Consider the following 13,210-nt stretch of genomic DNA (forward strand, 5'->3'; position numbering starts at 1 on the left):
CGACATAAACCCTTTCCCACCTTCATCCATTTGGTGCTGATTTGCCTGTGATGCACCCACTACTTATTGCATTCCCAATCCTTCTCCGCTTGTCAGCACCGCCCCTTCTATGGCATATTTTGACAATTTTTTCAGAACTAACTTGGCTCCCTCAAGTTTTCTAGCATCTTCCTTCTTATTTTTCTCTTGCAACAACCGACAGTGAGTCACTATGGTCAACTGTATTTCTGCCCATGGCTTTGCTTCCATTCCCACTAATTTCTTAAACTGTCTTTGTACCTGCTATGGCAATCCCTGACAGAATGTGATAAAATACTGCCACTGTCTTCCCCCCCACGGTTCCCGCATTTCAAGAGTCCACCGTTCCGGAATACTTTGAATTTAAGCAAGCAGATCTTTATCTTCTCTCATTTTACGCGCCATAATTGCACCCATATCCAATGTATCGGGATACTGCACCCCAAGCACTCTGCAGACATCTGCTCTGCAATTATTAAATGGTGCTCCATTAGGTGCTGTGTTCTGTGCCATGACACTTGAGTATCCGGCTCTCGTCCAAATGTCATCAGTCCTTTCCCCATAAATGGCTGCTAGGAGACCCTTAATGTCCCCTATTGCTAATGTATTTCCCCCTGTCATTTTTTCGAGTTCATGAATCCATTTTCCCGCACCCGCCGTTAAACTGGGAAGTTTACACCTTAAATTATCCTTATCCATTTGTGACCAATGAATATACAGCGGTCTGGCCCCTCTTTTCTCTAATAAAGGGAACTGTGTGAACCCAAATCCACAATCCGCTCCCATCGTCTGCCTATCCATAGTGGGTACAATGGTTCCTGATCTCCTTTCTGGCAATGACCTCAGCCTGCTCATGTATGGTGATGACTCTCCCTTCTCGCTCTGTGATCATCCTTTAGGATGCTCTGGATATGCTATAGGATCTGGCGTCTTATCTTTAGGCTGCTCTAGATCAGACCCATCTTACTTCCTTGTCTGTCTGCAGACATCCCTCGGGCCGCATGCACTTCCTCCCTCTTCCCCACGGAAGGTTTCTCTCTCTGCCTGACATCTCTAGCCCCCAACTAGTGTGCCTCTCATCCCCTTCACCCTTATCTAACGTCAGCCTGCATAAGGACAAGGCTATATGCTTGAGACTGAATGGGTCTCTTTCTTCGCTTTGTGATTGGACGACCAGGTACTCCCCTTCTCTTGGCTTCCCAGTTTGCTACATTCCCTTAAGTCTTGATGGGCCTTATTTATCCTCTCCCTGATACTTCCTATGTCAAAATATATCTTCGAGGGTTACCCTAGATGGCCCTGATGTTGCTCCCTGTGATGGGAGGAAATCCTCTATATTGAACCATGATATTACTGGACTCTGTTCCATCAATTCATTCTGAATGCAATCAATATCGCGCTCCCTCTGTCTCCTTTTTCGCTCCACTTCGCCTAATTCTTTGCTTTTTCACCATCTTAACTCTTTCCCATTCGTGTCTCTTCTTTTCTCTGCCTTAGTTTGCTCTATGCTCCTTTTTCCCCTTCGTCTCTGTATTCTTTTATCCCTCAATTTCTGTGCTTCCTCCTCTTCTCTCTTCCTTTCTTGTCTCTCGTTCTTCGATTGCTCTCTGCCTGTTGTCATACTTCCTTTTCTCCTCCTCCCTTTCCTTTCTTCTGCTGTTTTTCCTGATGGATCTGTTCTTGTCTCTGCCTACTCTCTCTTATGCTCATCCTCTTTCAGTTGCTTTTCTCGTTCTTTATCTTTTCTGTCCTGCTCGTCTTGATCTTCCCTTTGCCTAACTTCCTCGATACTTTTACCAACAAGGTTGAACAATACCTGTCCTCCCATCCATTTGTTCTGTACAAGCATTTCCTTATCAGCTTTATCCTTTTCTCCTTTCCATCTCTTAATCTCTTGTTCTATGTCTGTGGTTACCTTCAATCGTTCACTTTTCTCCTCCTTGTTCTGTAAGCTCTTAGATCGCCTCCTTTCTTCTAGTCTCTTCTGGACTATCATCACTGCTATAAGGAGGTGGTTCATATATCTGGTTGCTATACCCTGTCACCACTTTTAGTTCCTTTAGCGGGTACAATCCTACGTCTTCTGTATCAACGCTTTTTACTTCAAGCGAGGCAAGGGGAGCAGAAGGCTCGACACTTTCCTCCTTACATTGATTAAGCATCCAATCTTCAGTTGGCAGATCCTCTCTCTCTTCCTGATATGTTTTCCGGAACTCTAAAAAAGCTAACCATTTCTCAAATGTTATCCCTGTGTACACTGCACGCAAGTATGTGGTCATGTGTTGCAATACCGCTTTTGACAGCGATCCCCTTTGTGGCGCCGACAATGACCTAAAATAGGTAATACCTTTTTAGCTCTACTTCAACTTTACACAGCTTATTCCTGTCTCTCTTCGATACCTCTTTTCATTTACATAATACACTACACACAGACCGACAGACTCATCGACTTTTCACATATATACCATGGTACTCCTTTTCACCTAGCCCCTAAAATACTCTGATTGGAGTTTGTCATTCCCTGTCATAAACCTGTTTATGTGCCACCTAATTATACCCCGATTGGGGTTTGAAATGACTCCTTCTAGACCTGCCTTAAGGTAGGAAACCGGGCTCTATAAACGCTCCTCATTTTACTATAACGCTCCTTGTTTTATTTTAAACAACCCCTGTTACTTTTCTACGTTGCCACAATCCCATCCCCTTATTTTGCCATTCCCCTCAATCTACTCACCATTCGCCCTTCAGCTCAAGGCTTTCGGTATTGTCACCCCTCTATCAACCACCACCGCCTTCTGTCCGCTCAACGCCTGTGGAAACCAGGAAGGATTTCATCATAGAGGGACCCATCCCACCTATATATCGATCTTCTTGTAAGTATTCTATATCGGCCGCTCGCCACAGGAAACCTCACAATCTTCGGCTAGATAGCAGAGGGTGTCCGGTCATCCGAAACACTGGATCTCTACCACGTGAACCCGTAGGCCCTTTTAGCGAGGTAGCAATTTATTGGATGGATGGGGATGCAGAATTCACTCTAACATCAATAATAAGACCGACTCGGGAAGTTGGCAAAACTTAGCTGTTTTATTTACAATTGTCTAAAACAGGGAGTACAACGGACCTCAACGGACGTTCGCTCAACAATGTGTTACATTAAAAAACACACATTTTTATAGTAAAAACTCATCATTAACGTCCTACTATGTAGCAAAGTGAGAAAACGCGTTGGATTGTGGTCTACAGGGAACATCTAGATATACTTTCTATGGGGAATAGGATTATGATTTGGTCTCTGTAATCAGGGGGACAACTATGCCCACCCCTAGTGCAAGTCCTCTTCATTGTCATCAAATACATGACGTTTCATTACCTTTCAAACTATGGGGCTCCTTACTAGGTGGCCTTCTATAATTGGTTGGCACGCTTGCAATATTCTACTCGCTAGCAGCACCCAAGCTGGTACCCCAGGTGCTTGTGGGTGGACTTGACCATGCCTTCCCACCCAATTAGCCCATCATCAATCATCACTCCTGCTGTCTGCCATTTGTACTCGGCCTTGCAAAGTATCACTGCGCCTGAGAATCGAAGGGAGTGCAAGCACGTTCTTATCTTCAGTCTTGATGTAGCTTGCCCAAAGTCTATTTTCATCTACACCATGTAACCGGAGACCGTGTTTTAGCTCCTTTTTCATATTTAATACTATTGAATGAATACAACTTGGCACTCATAGTGTTTTTACAATGGGAGCTCGCCTCACTTCTTACGTTCATTGTATCTTCTCAAATAGATAACCAGTTTCATGGCTGCCTCAACCCTTGACACTGGGCCAGACAAGCCTTCTCGATTCTTACTCCATCTTCAGCCATCTTTCTTTGCTGCGCCATACTTTCAGCCCTTTTTGCTCACAGAGTCCTAGTTTGCTAAAATGCGACATGGAACATCCAGATTCTTTATATGCGGCACCGCCTGCATTCACTACGTATAGCCAGCCTTCATGAATCTACTTGCATTGCAGCCTCTGTACAATTGTAAATCGATTTGCATTTCATAGCGCACATGAAATGTTACTCAATTCTTTACTTCTATATACTTTCTGCCTTGGCATTACTTCTTGGTGCGTTACCTCTGCTTCATGTGGCATCACCAGTCTGTTGCCTTTGTCACTTCACACTTCTTCAGGGAACTCTTTTAAGAGACTGTAATTTCTCCCTGGGTGCATCATGTAGGGCTTTCTCAATGGATACCTTGTTTTGAGGATTCTTTGTGGGATAGGTACCATTAGCAGCGTAGTGCATGTCGCAACTTTCGGCTTCCAGCATATAGGCAAAATAGGGGCGGGACTACCGGTAAAGGCATTTGGCTCCTCCTCTAGAGTGGTCTTGTTGAAAACACACTTGTCTTTAAGAGGTATGTATGTTTGTGTTGTTGAGGGACGAGCAAACTTTCATCACTGTCGCGCCGTGGGCCTCCTGGGATTGACCAAAGATCAAGATATCGTCACTGTAATTGATACAGTGCAGTATGTGGCAGATGATTTTGCAAATGTCTTCTTGGAATATTTCTGTGGCCGAAGAAATTCCAAAACGTAGGCGTTTATTGCAGAATGGTCCCAGTTGGGTAGTGAAGGTTGTGATATACCGCTATTCTTCAGAGTTCTGTTTGGTGATAACCTTTGTTTAGATCCAAATGGGAGAAGATTCTAGCTACTTTGAGTAGGTGCATCATGTCTGTGATGTTCTCGGAGTATGGCTTGATTGGGTGCAAGCATATGTCTACGCACAACCCTATTTGTCCTTCTAGACTTTTTTTTGGCACAGGCACCACCGGGGAGACTCTTGGGGTTGGGCCCGACATTGGTTCTATTATGTCGGCTTCCATGAGGGTGAGGAGTACTTTTGCCATCAGATGTTGACAGTTAAATGGGATGCCTCGGAAGTGCTGTGCTGTAGGATTAACCATCTTGTCTCTGTGCGTAGTTGGATCTTTCGTCCCTTTAGTTTTCTGACCCCTTTGAAGAGTCTGGGGAATTTTGCCACTACCCTGGCAGCGGGCGATATGTACTTGTCTGCCATCACTTGATGTGAATGAGTCCCATCGGTACAGCTGATTTAAAATTTAATATGCATCCACTGGTGACTTCTCTGGCAAAGAACGTGTGAGAGTATGCGGTCCTGCTTGTTTTTGTGTCTGCACAGAGTTGTGAAGGCCCCAAGGCAAGGAAGAGGTTCCTTTGCTCCATATGCATAGATTGCCATGCGTACTTTCTTCAGTTTGGGACTCTGAGTGAGTTTGTGGTATTCACACTCCGTGATCATGTTGTTTGTGGCCCCTAAATTGACAAGGGAGTCAAAGTCTTTAACCTGGATTGTCAGCAGTAGTGTGGGGCTGTGTTCCGAGGTAGTAGAGTTGCCAAGGGCACATAGATGTACTCTCTTTCTACGTTCACTGCTGGACTGGGATCCGGACTCACTTGTGTATGATGTGGGCCTCTGGTGGTGAAGAGTTCTTTGATCGCGTGCAACGCCTCTCTTTGGGGTATCTTCTCTCCAAGTATCTGGGTCTCTCCTCCATTTGCTGTTGGGGAGGGAACGTGTACCAGTGTTTTTGAACTGAGACACTCGGTCTGGTTGCCTTGGGGGTTCCTGCATATCACTCGAAAATGGTATTCACCCCCCATAGGCTGAGCATACTTGACCGATGGCTGGACATGACCCACCATGCGGTAGATCGTAGCCGCAACAGAAATATTGTCTCTTCTCTGATCTCATATCTTGGGATGGTTACTGATGTCCCACAAGCTTATTTACGGCATCTTCTTTGATGCTGGGTACACACAAGATATGGGTTTTGCTTAAGGTGGATAGGGTGGATATTTGCCCTAATATTACCAGTGCTAGGCAGAAACATTTGTAAAGCCAGCTGGTTGAGCTATTGTTGTTTGTAGGACGATTGCAGAAAACAGTTGATGTCCCACTCCTCGTTCATTCCGTTTGGTACCATTGTGTCCAGTCGGTCTATCCAGAAGGCCTCATGTTGTTCTCTCCTTTTCTTCATGTCTTGAAAAAGCACGCATTTCTCAACTACTTCTAGCACTTTGAATTTTAGTTGTGCCGCAATGTGGTTGTTCTCAGTGAATAATTCTTTTGTACGATTGTTGCTTGTTGCATTTTTTTGATTTGAGCACTTTGAGTTGAGAAGCGAGAGACATAAACGACTGTAGGTGCTGCGGGTTTAGTTGTGGTCTGTAGAAGGTTCTCTCATGACGGGGTAGTCACTTTGTCAGCCGCTATTCATAGGTCCTCCTCCGGGTATCCTCTCTCCTGAAGTTTTTATGCAATTTCTTTAATTCTGTAGTGCACTCTTCTGGGTCACTGATAATCCTTTTCAGTCCATAAGGCAAATTGTGCAAGGTGTTCTGAGGGTGAAACACATTCTGTGTAAGTTTTTTTCTGTCTGTAGGTTTGGTGAACAACGATGTTGTCATCTGTGAATTATTAACATTGACATTGTGGATCCCTGGGTCACCTATCTCTGTGGTGAACTGAATCCTTTGATATATGGAGTTGATGTATGTGAGGAATTGTGTTAGTGTTTCTTTATCTCCATGCCAAATTCCGAAAATATCATTCATGTATCTGACTCGGGTTCCGATATTGTTTTTCCATAAAGGGTTCTCGAGAATATGGCTTGTCTCAAATTGATGCATAAAGCAGTTTGCATACGATGGTGCCATGGTGGTTCCTGAGGTTTGTAAATAATTCTCAGTTATATTGAAAGTAGCAGTTACCTGAGATGAATGCTAGTAGTGTAAGAATGAATTCCTTTGCAGCTCTGATGTTCTGGTAGTAATAACCATTCAACAGCTTCCTGTCCCAAATCATGCAGTATGCTGGTGTAGACGCTGTTTCCGTCAATAGTAAATAAGATGTCATTGTTGGTCAGAGTGATGTCTTCAAGCATGTTTAGGAAATGGGTACTATCCTTGACACAAGTGGTTGTTTTCTGAATGATAGGTTGTAGGAAAATCGATGTATGTCCTTAGCAGCTGCAGGATGCCGCTGATTCTGATTATGATGGGTATTAGTAAACCCTATGTTAGTCGTGCTTCTTTCAAGAATATGCATGGGGTGCAGCCCACAAAAATGTTCCACTGTGTCGGACACTATGTATAATGCAGAAAGAGAGACCAAGGCTAGTTAGCCATCAGTGTGGGCTGCACACCGTATTACCCACAAATGTTTTGTTCATTTACAAAGTGGTTTATTGTTCATATTATCCACAATGTTATCAGAACTTCAAATAAATGATGTGTTCAGTAGTATGTAAAACACACATTTTTAATTCAATAAGGTGAAAAAAAAAGTTTGTGGAAACCACGATAATAGGTCTTTGCATTTCGGACCATAAGTCATTCGTCAGGGCCTTATGCCCTTGCTTGATACAAATTATCCTTGAATTATCCACATAGTGAAAACAATCAGAAAGTGACATATCGAGGTAAACCGAAACATTTGAGCATGTTGTCACATAACGAACGAGAATCCGTTTTGTTCACAATAATCTAATCATGTCAGGGTTCTGTGAGCGTTTGTATGATGTGCAATTACAGGGTGCCCACAAGAGAACACAGTACAACTAAAATTCCAGGTGGTAGAAGTAGGTGAGAAACGCGTTCATTTTCAAGACATGAAGAAATGGAGAGAACAACACAAGGCCTTCTGTATAGACCAACTGGACACAATGGTACCAAACGGAATGAACGAGGAGTGGGACATCAACTGTTTTCTGTAATCATCCTAAAAACAACAATTTCTCAACTAGCTATCTCTACAAATCTTCCCACCTAGCGCTGGTAATATTAGGGCATACATACTGGAGTGGCCACATAACTGGACATCTCAGATACTCACATTGGATACCCCTTGTAATATGTGACATGTAATCTGCACCGGGGTGCAGAGGGACTAGACTAAAGATGTTTACATTGCCTTTTGAAGTGCAAAGTGTAACTAGACCGCTCACTAATGTCATAAGTGACCACACTTTTCATTGGATACCCCTAATTTTCTGTGCTGGGGTGCAAAGCGATCACACTTATGATGTTTACATTGTCTTTTGAGTTGCTAAGTGTCACTGGACCATTTACAGAGCATGCATGTATATATTGACATCTCTCATTGCTGGGTCGACAACACACTGTAACTTTATCTGCCACACGAAGTCAGAGCAAACCTACCTTATGCAATTTACTTTGTCGTCTTCACCCTAGGTAGATTTTCAGCAGGAAAACCCTGTTTAGAATGAAGAACATGGCATTAGATGGGCAGAGCGAGAAGTCAACATTTTCATTAACAATAATGAGGATGATTACTTTAGTGCACCTCCATTATTATCCTGATGGAATATGTCTAGAGTGCACTTAAGACAAGGTCCCCAGGACACCTTTGGTCACGAGGGAAGGGGCAAAGGCCTTCTAAAAATGTGGACTCTAAGGCTCAGCGTCCTCAGCAGAGTAAGAAACTGTCTGGAACAACATCGGGGGGAGGGGAGAAGTTCATGGGGGGGGTTGGGACTTCTCAGAAGGTGTAATTCTGAGCTTTGTTCTAAATGCTAATGTAAATGTTAATGAAAAAAATTATAATTTACTTTTAGATTTCTTCTACTGCATGCTCATGTTAAACCTACTGCATTATAACAAAGTTTACAATATAAATGCTTAACTTATGTACACCACTATCTTTAATTAATACTAAATGAAAGACATTTATTTTATCAACTAAATTTGTCTATTTACTTTACTCATGTTAAAGTAACATTTGCACTTCACCACAAAAACTCCAAAACATATATTGGCATTTCCACCATGTGCTAGTAGCCTTATAAGGAATGCAAGGATTAATTACTGTTAATCTTTATTACTCCTTGTCTGTCACGCCTTCCACATCACATTCCTTCACCCCAAGGTGTCCTCGTGGTGCAGTCCCCCCTACCTTGTGGCCTTCTGTGTGCACCCAGTGGCGGCATCGTGGTGTGAGGCGTCCTGGTCTTTCTATTACAGACGGCCTGTTTGTGCAACATTTCCGGCATCCGTGGCGTCTGTGGCCACGATGGAGATTGCGGTTGCCGTGGGGACAAAGCACAAGCAACAGCTGAGCAACTTGGAACCGATCACGTGATTACGCAAGCTCCAAATCACGTGATCGGAATGGGATCTCATAAGGAAGTCTCCCCCTTAGAACAGTGCTTATCAGCTGTTCTCTGCAGTTTTTACGCGACTCCTCGACTCGGTTACCTTGGATTTGTTTGGTTTGGAATCTACGCTTCGTCCCTGGACTGCGCCTGCCTTACGTTTGGATTATTCTACCCGGCACTTCCAATGACTACGGACTGCTTACTGGACTGCGCTTGTATCTCGTTTTGGATTTTTCAGCCCCTGCACTGTTAATGACCACAGACTGTTCACCGGATTGCCTTTTGTGCTTGTCCTTATTTTTGGCTACCTTAGCCGTTTCTGGCTTGCTACGGAAGTTTCTTCTGCTGACTCCTGCATTTCCACGCTTGTGACAGTACTCTTGTACCTATTGGAACACGAAGCAGAATTTCTTCTTTATTTTCTGCACGCCATCAACAATCTGCAGCTTCTGTGTCCGCCTTCCTGTTCCCCACGTACTCCGGGCATTCCAAAGCTGCATATCCGGTCTAGAGACCCTCTTCCCCACGCTCCACTGTCCTCCTTTAGGTAGGTGTCCATTACCTGTTATCCTACACACTGTTGTCCACAAAAGCATTGTTAGCTATTTTACAATTGCCTTTTCTTGCAGCGGCCCGGCGTCCTGTGTTCCTGCTCTCACCTACCTGTGGCCCCAATAACCGGTCAGTGAATCTTATAGTAACCTCTCTGACTGGTGCTTGGGGACGGAGGTTTTCATTGTCCACGTGGTTGCGGTTCCTGACATTGTCAGACTCTTCCTCGTCATAGTACTTGTGCATTGTCCCATTTCCCCCAGGAACCCTTTTTCTATTTCATATTACCCCATGACTACCCCCCCATGTCACACCCCTTCCTTGAGGCTTTAACCCTTCTTCAACCAAACAGAATCCAGTTAAGCATAACTAAGTCATTGACCCATTCAGCAATGGTGGGAGGGAGAGGTGGGATGCAAGCACATTGACGAGGAAGAGTTGGATTAGGAGTAATAAAGATTAAGGAGATTATCGATAAGTAATCCCCACACTACCTCCATGTCACTCCTCCTTGTCCCAGTATTTACTTGTGATGTATACCAACTGGAAGTGTTGACTGGGAGTATGGAATACACAAATCACCACCACCACTTTATTAACTGCAAAAAACATCATCCAGCACCAACAGGGTACCAACCCCCTGTGTCTCGAAGACAAATCTGTAAATGTGTCGGGCAAATGTGTTTTGGTTGGCCCAAGTGAAGGCACTGCAATTTTCATCAATCAATGCACCCTGGGCCTCTGCCCAGGAAGCAGCCATTGCCTGTGTGTATTTGCCATGGACTCTGTGAAGAATCCTATGGTTCCCTCACTGAATGACTGCCTAAAGTCTCCTCCCAGGCAGCATGGGAAAGGCAGATGCTTTCTGATCCCAACACTGGGGGTGGTGTGCTGCAGGAAGATCACCTTGGAGTAGACCAGGCCCAGGGTGGGTAGGTGAGGAGATTCTGTGGAATGGGTATTTTTCCTCTCACAGGTAGACTCTCACAAATATACCAAAAGAGGTAATAGCTTATTGTAATTTTAATGTCTCTAAACCTCATATTAGATCCAGGGTTGTTAACCCTCAGGTTAAAAAATCTGAGCAAACTATACCAAAAGAAAGGTCCTTTTTGGAATCCCAAACTATACACCTTCCTCAATCCCAAGGGTACAATGTAAATGAGTATGGAAATGTTTTCTTCACTAAACCATCTTCCTCTATAACAGCTCATTCTCATAGCCCCGCTTTTAAGAACTTTAAGGGAATTCAATCTACCCCTGTAAGTAATTTAGAAGTTGAAAAAGCTAACTTTATTGGAAGAAACTAAAAGTGCCTGAATCCTAATGGGACTGAGAAGAGGAAAAGGGCTGACTAGGCATGCAGATGTAGTAGTCAGGCAGTTAAGCCTAAGAGCAGTTGCCGTAGTCAGGCAGTTGAGACTAATAGCCCACACCTGAAGACTATCACTAAACCTCAGAGGCATAAAGGGCCCCTTAGGTGCAGATGGATGGAAGAAATGAGTGGAAGGAGCTGGAACGTGCGACAGGATTTGGGGTTACTTGGTCGGAGCTCATCTGGGGTAATTCCCACATAGACTTCTTTTTGCAGGGGGTCTTGGTTGTCTTCTTGGTGGTGCGGGTTTCGTGCAGGAAGGGACGAGCCTCCCCAGACGCCACCCTGTCTGGTGCTCAAGACTCCAGGCAGGCTGACCTCGGAGAAACCGCCCAATTGGGGGGAAAAACCCTGAATGGGGAAAACCAACAGCAATGGATTCCAAGGTAACAGGTTCTGCTTCCAGGGTATGCGGACAGCGCGGTTACGGAATCCAGAAGGACCACAAGAATATGCAGACCGCACAGACAAGGAATTCAGAAGGACCACAAGGATATGCAGACAACACGTGTATGGAATCCAGAAGGAATTATGGGAATGGCAGCCAAGGCACATGATCAAGCAAGCAAGGCAGGCAGGAGGAAGGCAGCAGGAAGAAGGAAGGAATGGGGGAGGCAAGAAAGGCAGACAACAAGGACAGAACACTGGTGAGCGCTGAGCTGGGAAGAAGCCAACAAGGAATGGCATCAACAGAGCGTTGAGACGCGATGCTGCCGCGTTGCATAAATGGAAGCGCCGGCAACAATGAAATACTAGTGAGAGATTACTGCTTCTGGGAACAATGCGGTGGCTATCTTGGTAGAAGAAATGGCAGCCGTGGTTAGGCAGCGGCCATCTTGGAGGTAAAAATGGCAGATGCAATTATCTAACGGACTCTCCAAGGGGCCCAGAAGGGTCGAGCCAGGTGTTTCATGACACCATGAGGTGGAGTGTAGACTGTAGCAGTAGAAGCAGACCGAGCTCATGAGGCTGGCAAACCACGCAGAAGTGGGAGAACAAGAGGGTCGCTGGAATGTGGAAACAGCAGATTTCACCTGCAAGTTCTGAGAGAGTCCAGCTCCCCCAAAATCTGAAGTGCAGAGGCTGCGCAGTGGGAGGAAGACATGCAGGAGAGGTAGTTTTCCCCATCTGATCCTGATTGCTGTGGTCGCCGAAACTGTGGATGTGTAGGAGACTAGGAAGTGGCAAGCCAAGGCTCTCGGGAGCAGAAGGAACTTCCAGCATGTGTGGCCAGACTGGAGACACCTGTTAAGAAAAGGGTGTGGGTCCCCAGCGAGCCAGAATTAGTAGAAGGTGTACTGGGTGTCGGGGAAAGTGCAATCTGCAAAGCAAATGTCTAAATAAACTGGTGAGTGAAGCACAGTGTTCTAACACATTGTGCAAGACTTGCCAGTAACTGTATCCAGCTCTTTGCTAACTCACAATGGCTTTATGCAGGTAGAAGCTGTTTGTCTCCAGTGTTGTGAACAATGGAAATGTAGCACTTGCGTCCGCGAAACGCCTATTACTCGCAGGTGAAGCTAAAGTTGCTGAAATCCATCATTTTTCTTATTTAAAAACTGTTGCTGTATAATAGAGTGGTAACGTGCCCAGCGGCTTAATACATTTTTCATAGCATGGTGACTGAGCACACAACTGCAGGATTCGAAACTGGGTAGCTCTGCTTTGTCTTGCTTCCAAGACAAATGCATTGCCCCTGAGCTATCCTCCCGGGCCCTTGCCTGGGGTTCTCCATGGAGGCTGTTAACTATGCTGCTGGAGGAGGTGAGGTGAGCACAACGAAAAGCAGGGAGGGAGCGAGGCAGCGCCTACTTGATCTCAAGGAGACATGCAAACGGGCCGGCGTGCCCTCAGGAAAGTCAAAGTCAGACTGTGGAGTCACATTCAACAGTGCACCAAAGAAAAGGGGCTACCATGAAAATTATTGAAATCCTTGAATGGCTAGATATGAAATGCACCATCAGGCTGCTGGATGATTCAGAGATCTCTTGAAGCATGCAGGCAGGAGAGGTGAGGGCCTGCTTTCCTTTAGGTGTACTAAGTCTGCTGTTAGTCTGTCACTGGGGTGCA

The sequence above is a fragment of the Ambystoma mexicanum genome, chromosome 5q, assembly GCF_040938575.1.
Source record: "Ambystoma mexicanum isolate Mex_15411 chromosome 5q, UKY_AmexF1_1, whole genome shotgun sequence".
Lineage (NCBI taxonomy): Eukaryota > Metazoa > Chordata > Amphibia > Caudata > Ambystomatidae > Ambystoma > Ambystoma mexicanum.